This window comes from Gobius niger (assembly GCF_951799975.1).
Source record: "Gobius niger genome assembly, chromosome: 2".
Taxonomy (NCBI): Eukaryota; Metazoa; Chordata; class Actinopteri; order Gobiiformes; family Gobiidae; genus Gobius; species Gobius niger.
Genome location: NC_136853.1, coordinates 31816381 through 31831705, shown reverse-complemented (window position 1 = coordinate 31831705; position 15325 = coordinate 31816381). Strand labels below are relative to the sequence as shown.

The window sequence follows — 15325 nt, the reverse complement described above, 5'->3', positions numbered from 1 at the left end:
TGAGCACTATACGTCAACAGCACACAAACATGCTGCAGACAATCGAACGTACAGTGAGCCCCATTCAGAGATCTGAGAAGTTCACTCATGTCGGTCCATCAATTATTGACGGGGTTCCTTTGCCGCTGTTGTGTGCCAGACACTTCTTACATGCACACACGGTAATCCATTCAAGCCGAACTCATTTAGCTCGCACTGCATGGTAATGAGGCGGACCTAGAGTTAGTGAGACCTGCTCCATCTGCGTCTCTGGAAGCTGCACGACCAGCCAGTTTGCATTTGCATGAGAAAAAAGGACGCCAATGAATGTGCATGCTGAAAAGGTGAGCGGGCGCACGTTCAAACACAGACACACACACACACACATTTAAAAAGGAGTAAATGGCACCTTTCGGTCGACAGCAGTATGTGCGTCCTCTTTCCAAAGCTTTTTATGATGCAAATAATCTGCGCTGGGAGAAAAAAAGAGAGATCACAAGCCAGATCTTTCCTCTTAATTCTCTCTAGACTGTCCTGTCCCTTAGGTCCTCAAGTGTAGCTGGTGGAAGCAGATCAGCCCAGGAAAAGAGCCCCCAGTGCACCGCTCACAGAGAGCTGAAGCAGGAGAGCAGTGAATGAGTGAGTGAGACGCATCCGCTCAGACTGCGTGTGTGAGTGTGTGTCGCCGTGAGTGAGGCAGGCAGAGTGACCGCCGAGGCACACGATCCCGCGGCAGGGAGCTATTGCACTGAAACACCTCCTGGATCCCTCCAGTGAATTCGCACGTCCTCTGTCGCCCCCTGTCTGAAGAACAGAGTAGTGGCTGTGGAGCATGTGTCTCATTCCAGAGGAGGACGTGATCTCCGTTGTTTCGAGTGTGGCAGGGCTACAAACTGAAAAGACAAACGCTTTGGTTGAAATTCTCAGTCGTTCAGGTGGTCAATAGTTCGATAGTGTAAAAACAAAAACAAAACAGCTGGATTTAGAAAGATGTCGATGTTTCACTATGTCTCTCTAAATGTAAGCACGGTTTTGTTTTCATTTATACAAGATCAATATCAAGAAAAGAATCCCAACGTCACTTTACGTACTGCGAAAATGTGTAACTTTTCGAGTGCTGCAGTATAAATAAATAAATACTGGTTATTATTAGTTTACATGTCATGAACAGTGTAATTTTGAGTTCAGTCGTAGTGTTCATCTAACTTCTAATTTAGTAGTCATACATTTTTGAGTTTTGTCATTTCTAGTTTTTTTTTTTAAATATATTTTCCAATTCCTAAGTTAATTTTAATGATACATTTTATTAGTTTGGCGTCTTTCTAAGCACTCAAGGTCGCCTTACATAAAGGGATATAAGGGAGTAACGCAGAGAGTCCAGCACACACCTGGGCCTATGGTTTTTTTTACCAGTAGAGCAAATAAATGCAAATATAATATCTTGAACATTACCACTTGTAAAGTTCACGCAACTAATAATTAATCAATTCTGTGCTTGGGTTATTGTTCTGTGCTAATGCGCAGTCTACAGCATCTCTCCAATCGGTCTTTATTAGACACTGGTCTCAAAGACACTGTAGCCGTCATAGCCATGTCACGCCTGTCGACAGCTGAGGTGATTATTGATTAGCATTTACCAGAGACTAACATTACGCCATGACTCTGATCAAATTTTGGAAACACAGAGAGTCAAAGCAAACAGCAAAGCCATATAGGGAAACAATGTTTAAAGTTTAAAGTTTATTGATGGAATGCCCCTTGAGATGTGCCATCTCGTTTTCGAGGGGGTCCAATGAATAAGAGGCTGTTATTTCCTGAGATTATCTCAAATTATCAATGAAGACAATTGATGTCATTTCCTCTGCAGTATGGGGTATTTGCCCCATACTGCGATGAAGAGCCAAGACGCCCGGGCCGGGACGCTATTTACAATTTTGGGATATACGCATCTTCCTTCTTTACAGTATGGGGTATTTAACAAATATTCTAAGAATTAAATATTAAGTTGTTCCAGTGACAATTTTTCCCCAAGAAGCCATGATTTATTGTCTGTAAATAGTTAAAGATATTGCAGACAGTGAATAATTTCGTCAAACAATCAACTTAAAAATGTAACTAAGCACATGCAGAAACTGTAATTACTATTAATCTGACATGGAGAAGGTCAAAAGGATGAGTCAACAACTGCAGCTGGTAAAGCTGATAAAGCAGCTGTTACAATGACACGATTAAACTCACTGGTACAGTGAAACTGTACCAGAAAAGGAATCAGTCAGTCTGCTAAGAATAAACGCAAGTGTGTACGAGACTAATGAATGGCAACTATTATCTTGGCCTTACAATCTAATTTACACAAGAAACGTCTTAGGAAAGGCACCAAGTGGAGATGCAGAGATTCATCTTCGCAAAGACTTCTCTCCTCGAAGTTTCCCGCCACAAGAGGACTGTCTCCTAACAGATGGGTGAATGAGAATCACTGTCTATTTTGGCATTGCAGAAGGAAAGAGTGCAGCACTCATAGGCTCAGCAGGTGTCATGTTAATCCCTGGGGAGAGGAGAAGCCTGCAGCGAGGCAAAAACATGAGAACAGCTGCTTCCTCCAGGGGATTGAGGTGCTACAAAAGCTAACACCATTGTAGCTCGTCCAGGGAATGGCCATTGATATACCACAGGTTTAAGTCACAATGTTAAATGAGGTTGTTGAAAGGTTAGGACGATAATGAGATATTTCAAAACGTATTCAAAGCCTCTGTCCACGCTATGCAGTCGTGGTTAGGTAAAAAAAACTCCTCATCAACTTTAACCTTCAAAATGACCACACCACACACTTTTCTAACCACTTACTTTCATTTGCTCTGTGAGTTGTGAAAACGACAAAAACAAAATAAAATGTCCTTGTTAGTTTGTAAAACACGCTTTATGGACATCTCAATGAAAGGCTTTTGAGACACAAACATGTGCTTATGTCTGAACATTCATTTCTTACTGCAAGTAATTCATTAGCAAATTGCAAAATATAAATTTACCATTTAGAATTTTAACGTACCTTCCACTGGGCAATTAATTCTTACAAGGAGCCACATGACTAACCTGAACTGAGTTTTAGGACTGCACCAACTTGAACTTTATTCTGCTCAACTTTCTCCATAGCAAAATGCACAGAATTATATCTGGAACTCACTTGATGGTAATTATAAAAAAAACAAAGGCAAAATAACAGAGTGATGTAACACACTTTTTCCTTTTGATGTTTATATTTTAATGTCACTTTTGAATGAAATACATTAACAAAAAATGAAAAATATAGACCATTTAAGCCCACTGACGGGGGATGGAAATGGTACCTCTGATACAAACAATTCGGCGTGGGAAATGGGAAATGAGTCAAGGGATGGACAAAAGTGTTTGGCGGGATGCAGTTTGCCCACCTCCGGTCAGTTATCGTCTTAATTGATGCATTTTACTTTGTTTGGAAGCAGTCAGGCAAGCTTAATGAGGCAGCTGCTGGGATTACCAGGCTAAGTGAAGGATCAAGATTGACTTCAATGTTGGCTGTTTTACCAGTCACACACTGAGCACTGCTGCTTAGTCTCGCTTCAACATCTATTTGGTGCCAAGATCCTTGGTGAGACCAATTGGCTTCAGATGTTTTCACATGCTTAAGTACATAAGGTTTAATAGTGATTTCTCGTGTGCAAGGACAATACTTACAGTAAAATGTATTTTTAAAATGTCCTCCATCCACATTTCATTTACACTATGAGGAAATATGAAATTAGATTTGTCCACAGCCATGGAAGCGTGTGCTTATTCTTCAGTATCCTGTGTCATCAAATTCTCTGCTCCTTGTGTTCTATAAACTCCACATTGTGCGGTTATAAACGCATGGTTTGGTTTCAATCTGCTTGGTCGATAATATTTATCTGAAGGGAGCAACGAACATGGCTAATCAGATATGGAATTCTCTAAGGCTCCATATTAGACAATATTGCTTCTTTTTTATTGTGAATTCATCCAATATATCTTTGATTAAGTATTTTTGCAGATTGTACAAATAAAAAGTATTTTTTCTACATTTAGTCCAAAATCTTTACATATCAGTAATACTAAAATCATTAGATTTGATTCTAAATAAAAGCAGGAAAAACACTGAAAAGCTACAGATTGAAATAAAGGGCTGAACTCTGTAACAAAAGATATGACTGGTTATGGGCTCTAGAATAAGATTGACTGTAAAAGAACCACCCACACTCATTAAAAAATCCTTTTGAGCAGAAATGATTATCATGTCTGATCAAAACACACATTGCTAATGAAATTCATTAACAAAGATGTTACATTGATGGATGATATTATTGGTTTGCCCTGAATCTTAGCATCTTTGTCTTCTTGATGTGGAGGCACTTGTAGAGGGTATTGGGTTTTGCAGATGTTGTTTAATGCAGCTGTTCTTGTGTATCTTGTGTGTGGGCACCAACATATGAGCTTCTGGGGAGTCCCAGTTGCAAACATGATTCATCCTTCGAGCGCATGGTGTATGGTTAGGCTGAGGGTCCCATGAGGTGACACATGCTTTGCACCCTTTGTGCTGCTTCCAAACAGAAACTGAGGTAAAATATGCAAATCAACATTCATCAAAACAATAATATAAAGTCTAATATAAAGTCTCTGTTCTATGTTGTATGGTCACATCAGTGATTACCTAGCGCAGCCTCTTCCTTTTGCTGTGGGGAGACCGGCTAAAGCCCCATCATTTGTGTAAGAGTGTAACAATGTGCTGTGCTAAAGAAACTCATTTAGAAGCTCTGCGGCGTGTGTCAAACAGAGCACATGTGCGTCACCATCACTTAGCTCTAAACTGAAGGCCGCGGACACTCAAGACCAGCAAAGTTTAATCCTCCCAAAAACACATGCAATCTGCATGGCTTTGTAATGGCTTCTCCTGTACATGACCGAGCCTCAAATCTAATGCTCTTTTAAATGCCGTCCATGAAAAGCGAAACCTAAAACTTAACACATGCCCTACATGTGACAGTGTGCTGCTCTTTTTCTTTATTTAAGAACACTAGGATTTTGTTTTCTATCTTGTTTCGTATTCTGAGCCCAGAGGCACATTTTAACATAAAGCAGCTTCAAAAAAGTAGAAAGCATTGCCAATTTTATTGATATGATAAATGCTGCCTAATAATGAACATATTTTATTTCAAAACCAGCTTGTTATCGTACCTGCACTGGGGCTGAACTATATTGAAGTAGTATTTCACTAAAGTCTGGGCATCTCTGCTGAGACTGCTGCCTCCGTGACCCGGCCCTGGATAAAGCGGAAGAAAATGAATGGATGGATGGATGGATGGATGGATGGATATTTCACTAAACCATTTCAACAAATTGTCAGTGACTAGTTTTTCAGCAAATTGAGTCAAAAGAAGACTTCAAATTAAGTTCAACACATTGTTTTTGGCAAAGTTTGCAAAAAACGTGTAAATCTCAGTCCAATGGAGACTTAAGTGGTGTTGCGATATTTTTTGCGATATATTGATGTGATGTACCGAACCGAACCATGAGATAGCTGAACCATTACAGCCCTGGTAAATGGGGCATCAGTGTGGCTGGATGAAACAAACCTGACGCTGCAGAGGGCAAATCTGTGTTTGTGAAGGTGCTTCTCCTCTGAAGCCATCTGCGTACGGTCCCGATTGGACACAGCACGATTCAGATGAAAGTAGTGATGAGTGCGGCCTTTGAATCGTGCCTCCTGTTCCAGAGTGACGGTGCGCAGCAAGAGTCTGTGTTCGGAGCGCCGCTGATTTAAATGTTTCCGCAGTTGATAATACCTGCCGCTGATGAGGCCACTTTAGTTGCAGATCACACCCTGATACAACTAAGGACAGAGTCAGAGTCTCAGATCCATCCTCAATGATGATTTCATCCGCTTATGACGTGGACCTCCACTTTTACACCAAAAGAAAATGCAAATTGCGGTAAACAGGGGTGTAACATTTTAGCTCACTGAGATCATTTGTTTTTGGCCCAAAGACACAAATACAAAGTGTTATCAGTCACAAATCAGGTTCGAAATCTTGGAGTAATCATGGACTCAGACCTGAACCTAAACAGTCACATCAAAGCAATAACATCAGCAGCTTTTTACCATCTGAGAAACATTGCTAAGATCAGAGGAATAGTGTAAAATCAGACTTAGAGAGATCTATCCATGCATTTGTCTCCAGCAGGTTCGACTACTGTGACGGCTGCTCACTGTCAGACAGCTGCAGTACATCCAGAACGCTGCTGCTCGAGTCCTGACAAGAAGCAGGAAATACAACCATATTAGTCCAGTGCTCCGGTCTCTGCACTGGCTTCCTGTCACTCAGAGAACACAATTCAAGTGTTTTCATGGTGAGACTGTGTTACAGTTTCATGCAGCTAAAATCTGGAACATCTTCATGAGGATGAATCATCAGGTCTTCATGAGGATGTGAGACAGGCCTCAACCCTGACAATGTTTAAATCCAGGCTGAAAACAGTCCTTTTTGCCCGTGCATATGACAACTGAAAGTATTTTATCTGCACTCTTGCCTTTCTCTGTAATTCATTAATTTTATGTTGATGCTTTTATTGATTTTATTTGTTTTCTTGTAATTTTATGCAACTGTGAAGCACTTTGAATTGCCTTGTGTATGAATTGTGTTCTACAAATAATTTTGCCTTGCCTCACGGTTTGGTTTGATTCATGGTGCATCACTGTGCAAGTGCGGTAATTGCGCAGTTGGTTTCGAAATAAAATGAAGCCTAGGCGTTAATTCAACCTGGGAGACTAATTTCAGCATCACCTACCTCCAGCCAATGATCGCTTCCGTGAGTGCCACACCTCAACCTCAGCCATCAGCGTAAGAGCTGCACCTCGGTCCCGCTTTTCAGCCCTAGCAATCATGGTTCGTTCGCTTGACAGCTGTGCTGCGACCCGCCTCCACCCCATCTCCACCTCTTCTGTCTACGGCTTCTCCCTGCTGCATCTTAACGGGTCTTCCATACCACCACCAGTGTCCAGGCTCCGGGGGACGACGTCCCTAACTACAAGCTGTTCATCCATACTGACTTTCATACATCAATGTCCACCGCCGGGGACTGATCGCCAAAACTAATATACATGTCAATAAATATTCCTAATCACTGCTTTTGTCTGTTTCAGTCTATCCAGGTTGAAATAGCCTTAACGTTCATTATTAGGCAGTATTCATAATCTCAGAATAAACTTGGCGTTCTAATTTTTCAATTTGTCTTCTGTTCTCATTATTCAGTACCTTACTTAATTAAAGCAACTCAGTCAAAGCCCACAGTGTTCTGGTCTGCTGAGCCTAGCAGCAGCAATAGGAGATGATGAGTGAAAGATTAAAAAAAATGCGGCTAGTGAATCATGGTTTGCATCTCCCATGCTCCCTGCTGCCTTTTTGTGCTGTCAGAGATAAATCGTTGAGCACGATAAGACGAGGAGAGTGTAAGCAGTCAAGCAGCATGGTGTGCAGGCAAACCCCCGTGATCTCTGATTGTTTCTTTTGCAAGTGAAATGTTTATTTGTTTTATAAACTATGGCAATGTGGAGCTCAAGAGGGTAAAGTCCAATCAAATATTTGCTTGCATTTTTATTTAATTGGCCCTTGAGTAGAATTATGTGCAAAGACTGACAGACAACTCAATATGAGCATGTACAACACAACTTAATGAAATCCTCTCAGATGCACACAGGAATTGTACACTAGGAACTGATTTTTTCTAAGCTACACAGTTTTGTGGAGGAAGACGTTGTTTTTAAATGGCATAACCATATCGTAAACCTCGCAGCCAAGAAAGCTGTGGCTCTCAGTTGTGTCCCGTCTAAAAGGGACAATGTTTTTTTTCCACATGGCAAGAACTGTTAGACTTGGCCAATCACAAATTAAACCATGATGTCCAGACTCGGTGAAACACAACTCCTGGTCGGCTAGAAAGATACAGTATGTTGAGCGGCAGGCAGATGTCTACTCTGCATTGCTTGATAAAAATCTAAAGACTTGCCAAAACTGAGGCAATAGTGTCTGATGATGAGCAAAAACTGTCCGACTAACTCATAAAACGACTGAAACCACTCAGTTACTACTATGATGAGCTGTGAAGTGACCCCAACAATATCAAGGAACACCTCCTCAAATCGATGGTCCGTCTGGAGAAGGACAGTCCCACTGCCACAGAGGCAAATAAAGCTATAGCAAAAGATCTGGAAAACAGACACAGACCCAAATCTTATAAGTTACTTTCAAAAAGCTATAGCTCTGTCCAGATTAAAATCCCTGCCTTTGGATGAGGCATCTCAGCGAAGGTTCTCACCAGGGATATACTGGAGCAGGTATAATATTTATTCTTTTCTTTCTTTTTTTTGTGATAGGATCACCCAGGGTCAAGACAGTCCACGGAAGAGGAACCCGCAGCCCCTCCAGTGTCCTCCACAAAAAGAAACACCCATGGCAGAACTATTTGGAGAGGTCTTTGTAAAGGGAAGAAGAGGTCGAGACCTTTTCTGTGAGAAAAACATCAATGCATACAGATTGGCACCCAGTATTCATGTTGATCTGATCCTTTCACGGTGGAAGATGAATGAGTCCAGCTTGCCTCATCTTTCAAAACTTCAAAACTCACCTCGGTGTCCCTGGAACTTCTGTTGCTAGTTTTTTAACTGCTTGTCTTGCTCCAGAAAATGTTGGTAAGCTAATTTTACTGCAGAAAAATGATATAAACGATTTTAACTTTTTGGGTTCAAAGTGATAGCCGCAGCTGTCAAAACTTAAAGATGTATTGTAGAACATTACATGTGAAAGAAACTTTTTATTTGACCTTATTTGGCATATTTGACCTTTCAGTGGTCCAGAGGCTGTATGAGTGGTTAACATGGCGCCTCTACTTTCTGTCACCATTCACCAGCATCTATGGTGCTCCCGAATCAATTATTTTAAGAGTTTCTAGTAGATGTTCACTGCTTTTCAGGTGAGATGGTCCCTGTCACCGGAAAACCTACAAAACATGTATCCTGGAGCGCTGGGGAGGCCACTGTGATGCAAAGTAAAGGCGATGTTAACCACCCGTACAGCCAAGTTCCATAATGCACCAGGGCTGGTGCAAAATTTGGATTGCAACACTTTTTGCTGCAATACCAAGAATCAATCCTTTTCAAGTATTGCAAAAGTGGACAAAAGTGGATCGTCCCAGCCCCATAATGCACCTTTAAATGCACTTCATTCTCTTGATTATATAATGTTTCCTTGTAGTGGAGCGTGAGACCTACTGGGGACTAATACAGTATGAGTGCATTTGGTTTGGTTCACAATGGTCATGGTAAGGCATCATGTAAGACCTAAACTATTACTTAGTTTGAAACCCTTTTTCATTCTGCTGCTCTTGTTTTTGTTTGGGGTCACAGCTACAATTGGGCCTCAGAAACATCACAGCACTAATGTGCTTGTTGTGAGTGTAAGTACCTCCTGTACCTGTTCATTTCCTGTAAAAAACAAATTTTGACCCGTTCGAAAGGATATTTTCGTTCCATGCTGAACAGCGAGTTCCTCGATGATCACTTACTGTGTGTTAAGAGCTGGATGTAGAAATATTTAAGCGCAGGGCCGGTGTTCTGTCGAGCAAAGAATGAATGTACCAAATTATTTATTACTATATTTTTTTACAAATCAATTGTTCTAAAATATATATAAAATTGCCATTGGGAGGAGGATTTACGGGCGAAAAGAAACTGTAAAACTATACGATCACCTCGTAAAAAACGTATATTTTGTAATAACATGAGTTGCTATGAGGATTATGGAGGGGAGACTTGTGTGCAAGACAAGAGTTGTCAGAAGTGACTGCACTGAAAATGTTCTATTTGTGTTTCACGCAGTAAACTCCCACTCCTCTCGGCAAACCCCTGCGTGCGGCTCCATCCTTTCTACACAACACAGATACAGTTCCCTGGCGGGTGGTCGTAGCAGCCCGACCGATCCCGCTGCACAAACAAGAAAAAGCAAATGTAAGAAAAAAAGTATCTTACATTTGTTTCTTGTGGAATGCAATGTTTCGGTCAAAAGCATTAGGAACAGGCCTTGTCCATGTCTGCATGCGTGTGCTAGAAAAAGATGAAAAAATAAATGCTGCTGTGGTACAGAATGACCAATCACATTGTCTATAGTTTATTTTTCCTTTATTATTTATTGCATGTTGGCATTAAGCTACAAGACAAATTTGCCGACCTTTGCAAATGCGGAAGTCTCTTGCACTGAAGTATTTACATCCTACATCAAGATTTTAAAACGCAGTAAGTGATCATCTACTACAGTAAGTAACCTTTTGGAAATATGATTATTCGAACGGGTCATGGCTAATCTTCATAGGGAAATGAAAAGGACATGAATTTATGGGGCTCACAACTTCAGGTTAGCAGAAGTATCAATCACAGGCCTGTCTAGATAGGCAAGTCTTTTGTCTGGATGTAAATAGTGGCAGGTCAGTGATGACTCACAGCGTGTTCCACAGTTTGGGCCCTGCCACGGAGGAGCGCCGGGCTCTGCAGGGGCGGTGGGGTGATGTGGCAGCGTCTGGATGTGTTTGTCAAAAGGTGGGCAGCTGCGTTTTGCACCAAGTGAAGGCGGTGTAGTGAGGACTGCTTGATACCAAAATAAAGTGTGTTGCAGTAGTCGATGAGTATGTTATATGTATGGCCTTTTCGAGGTCACAACACAATAAAAAGGGTCTGACCTTCGCTAAAAGACGGATCTGATTTTGACAACAGATACATTTTTTATTTAGTTTTAGTCTTAACAAAAATGTACTTCAATTTTAGTCTAGTTTTAGTTGACTAAAATTGCATGTCAATTTAGTTGACAAATTAAGACAAATGTAGTCAACTTTGCATTTATAATATTTATGATCATAATTAATTCAAGTCTTCTGCTTTATGGAGCTTCTCCCACATGGACAAAGCGCTGACCTGTTCCTTTGGCCGTGAATTAATGGTGCGTTCCAGGCAACTGGTAACTGGTAAATTTACCACTTCCCACTTGGAAAAATGCCTTCGAACTGGTAATTCCAACTTGTAAACTCGGAAACCTGAAGACTGCTACAAGTTCGTATATGAGATGAAGACAGTGATGGTGCCCCCCAGTGGAGCAGTACAGCTAGGTCAGCACACACTACACGACTTTTCTAGTCGTAAACGATTTTATATAGAATGGGGGGTCCACACTACACGACTGGATTCAGTGCGATTTTCGAACGTCTGGAGGTTCACACTTAACGACTGAGCATCGTAAGAGAAAACACACTACACGATTCTGACAAACAGCTGATGTTTTATAACACAGCGCGTCTGTCCTCTCTACGGCTTCGAAAACTGACCCCAAATCCGCAAAGATAGGCCTGTGTTTGTGAGCGTTGGATAACGTGTGCGGGTCCCGATTGGTCAACGGTGTCAACAATGTCACAACACCGCAGTGCTAGCTTACTGCTACTACGAAGCCTTCAACTTGGCTGTAGTTCTGTCAAATGGAGATACAAGTTGGCGACAGGAAGAAGCGGGACGTATTAAGATAAGATAAGATGATACTTTATTGATCTCACAGATGGAGAAATTGCATTCGATGAGAGAGCATCCGGCAGCAGCACCCATTCAATGCGCACCACTCTTTTTTTTTTTTTTGGTAATTTCAGTGGATTTAATAAGAAAAGGAGACGGACGTCAACCTCAGGATGGAGGAGATAGCGGAGGAGACGGAGGAGAAAGCGGGGAGGCTAGCCGCCGTTAGCGGGGAGGCTAGCCGCCGTTAGCAGTGAGGTGAAGCTAAACAGTTTGTCTCCAAACACAGTAAGTGCCGCTAAACTCTGTTCGTGGTTGAAATGTAGCTGGAAAAGGTGGGTGTCGTGAACTTTTGGTGATATAAAGTTGTGCTGTTTCGTGTGTGGGGCTGTGGCCATGAAATTAGTTGTTTGTGCCGCTGGTTTCACAGAGAAGTGGATAAAAGGAGGCAAGGCGGTGTTTTTCTGTCTTTATATCACTCTGTCATTCACATTTGGGACGGTAAAATCACCCACGTTTCTCCTGTGCGTCCTAAATCGGGCTTAAAAATCAAACATGTTTGATTTCCTACAACTGAAGTCTAGTAGTACACTACACGACCTGACTCCGTGTGACTGCCTTCGACTAGACGCGACTCGATTAGACTCGGCACGACTGAGAATTAGAGCGAAATCGGGCATAAAAGTCGTGTAGTGTGTGCTTACCTTAACGTTAAAACTGTAACAAAATCACTACATCAGTGATGTGAACGTTACTTTTGGTCACAGCTTTCAACACAACGTTGTGTCGCATGTTTGTAATTAGATCTGGTTTGAAGAAACGTTGGCAGTCAGCAGTCACCTAGAACGCACTGAAGTCGTAACTGGTAACTTTCAAGTGGGAAAAATACCAGTTACCAGTTGCCTGGAACGCACCATTATTTCAGACAACCAAAAATATCTGGACATTTTAGTCATAGTTTAAGGCTCATTCATGTACTTCACAAGATGCAAGAAATTAAGTCGCTTTTGCCTTGACGCCATGGACCTGTCATCAATTACAAAACGTTTCCATGGCGACAAGGCAAAAATAACTTCATATTGTTCTGCAGCTCAGGGTGCAAGAACAAGAACTTCTTGCGTCTTGTGAAGTATGAATGAGCCTTAATTCTCAATGAAAAACTTTCAATTTAGTTTTAGTCGAATTTTAGTCGATAAAAAGTTACGTTGACTGAAATTATGACTAAATATTTTAGTCGACGAAATGAACACTGATGACCACAGCAAGATTTGTGACATACTGACTGATGTAGTAAAGCCACATTCTGCTACGAGCCAATTACACAAGACATTCAAATAATTCATTTGTCACCAATAAAACATCTTGTGCGTTCAATAACACCTAAACCTTAAACATATGCAGAAAACACAACATTTAACGCTGATATAGAAATTGTATATCGCATGCAATAGGCACATTTCCTTGAACATTTGGTCCGCTGAGTAAATCTTTTCATTCAGGTCATTTCTCACAGTCCAGCCACAAAAGTGCAAGCGGTCAAGCATTTGAAATTCCTCCTTGTTGCCCTTTTGGAAACACCCACATCTCAGTCTGCCCACGGCTGTCTGTGTCTGTGCTGGATTCAAAGCCTTTTTGCTGGCACATGCAGAGGCTGTTGCAGAGGCTGTGGTCCATGACTTAGAAGCAGACTACACTTATCTGCTCAGCTCAACAAGGACCGGACTGCGCACACCAACTCTCACCTTCAAAAATGGTCATGTTTTTCACTTTTGCATCAGTCAGAATAAAGGGCTGATTAAAGGCTGGGTTAAACATGAGGTACGCTACCAAGTTGCAAAAGTGAGCAACTAAGACAAAAAATGTAAAACTCTTAACCCCCACCTGGACCGAGAACACTTTCTCCAGTTTGGCTTTACCCAAATCTGAAAGCTTAAAAAAAAAAAAAGTCAACATAAAATATGAAAAAGAGGATGAAAACACTACCAAAAATGAATGGAAAAAAAAGCCACAAGATAGTTACAAAAACGTGCCAGAAAAGTAACAATAAAACAACAAAAAGTGACAAAAGAGCAGCACGAAAGAGAAACAAAACAGTGACAAAAAGAGACATGTGACAAAGCATTACACTGTTGCTCTCCAGTCGAGAAGTTTTTAGATTTGGCGACCTGGAACTAGGGACGGGAACCTCTGGGTACCTCACGATTCGATACAATACATGGCTCACGATAACGATGATCTCATGATACGCTGATACTGCGATAATTGATATATTGCACAAAAATAATCTGTAATTTTTGTTTCTTAAATAAATACATGGATAACTGATCTCTGATTTACTGACTGGGTCTATTAATCTGTCAGTGACATCACTTCTTTTACATTCAAATAAAGAAGAAACCACAGTCCTATTTCAAAAGGAACAAATCAACCCCAAATTAATCTTATTTATTTACAATTATATACACTATCATTGAAAGTAATATATTTGGTCAAAGTGGTTAAAATTGCAGTGCTGCCCTCTACTGTTCTGACTGATTTCTGTAGGGGATAGTGCACAACAAGGTGTCCATTATCAGAAATGGTTTTACCTGAAATTAGTTCCAGCTCAATTGTTCATCATTACTATGGAAACAGCGGCAGTGGAGTGATATAGAACGTGATTGAACTGTTATTTAACTGCTGGCGGGCTAGGTGTACATTATCACTTTTTATACTATGGTCTGGGTGAATACTCGATTCTGATTGGCTGGTGGGTGCTAACAAGCGTGCATTATTTTTGTATAACCGCACACGTAGTCCGGTAGTTAAATCACTGGGATATCACTCCGCTGTGGGCATCGCCATAGCAACGCATGACACAGCTGAATCAGATAAACACGTAATTAGTGACTGACAGGAACAGCTAGGTTAGCCTACTGTTAATAAAATATGAGCTTTCCATTTCTATTGAAAACGGTTAAGGCACTATTCATAATTTTCAGGCGTACATAAAATGATCCTGCATTTAAACATATTTGGCTGGATCAGTAAAGTCAAACATAAAAGTTTCAGTTCGTGGGGCCCAGGTGTAAGCGACTCCACCGCAGCTGTTTCCATAAACAGTTGAGCTCGTTGAGCTAGCCAGCTAGCTTCAGGTTAAACAGCCTAAAAGTGAAATAACTCCTGCCCACGAGTGCCGCACATCGGTGTTTACTTCCACGGAAAAGTGCCGGGTTAGTCCTGTTGTGTTGTGATTCTGGCGATGCAGAGTTTGCTGATGTTGTTTGGTTGCGCCTGACTGAGATCCTCGTAATAGCTGTGGAGAATGACTCGCTCTGAGACGAGCCTTCAGTGACCGGCTAATAACCCACATAAAATAGTCCCGGTAGTCTGGCATATTTAGTGAGTTTAGTAAATGAAAAAAACATTTATTATAAATGTTACGTTTGTGGGACCATGGTATAAGCGGATTAAACAACGAGGAGCTGTGCATTATATCCGTCTAATGCACGGCTCCTCGTTGTTTAATCCTTACTTAACGGACACCTTCCAGCCAATCAGAATCGAGTATTCATCCAGACCATGGTATAATGATCATTATTGGCCTCTATTGACTGTGAAATCAGTAGGGCCCTGCTACCTCATTGAAATGCATGACATCGCTTATTAAAATCATCAAAAGTATCAATATTGGAATAAAAAGTATCGGTACTGTATCGTCCCGCAAAATATCGTGATATATCGAAAAATCGTTATATTGTCACACTCCTAACT

At 41.2% G+C, this 15325-nt stretch overlaps 1 protein-coding gene across 5 annotated transcripts in view; it reads right to left on the bottom strand.

Moving 5' to 3' along the window:
- Positions 1–15325, bottom strand: part of magi2a (membrane associated guanylate kinase, WW and PDZ domain containing 2a) — a 211194-nt gene that overhangs the window by 148963 nt on the left and 46906 nt on the right. Inside the window, exon 1 of one of the 5 annotated variants that reach the window (XM_079582157.1) lies at positions 389–737. The exons of the other annotated variants lie outside the window; for them this stretch is intronic. The gene's annotated coding sequence lies outside the window, so the exon portion shown is untranslated. Of the gene's footprint in view, positions 1–388; positions 738–15325 lie in introns of those variants that run through there. 5 annotated transcript variants of the gene reach the window in all.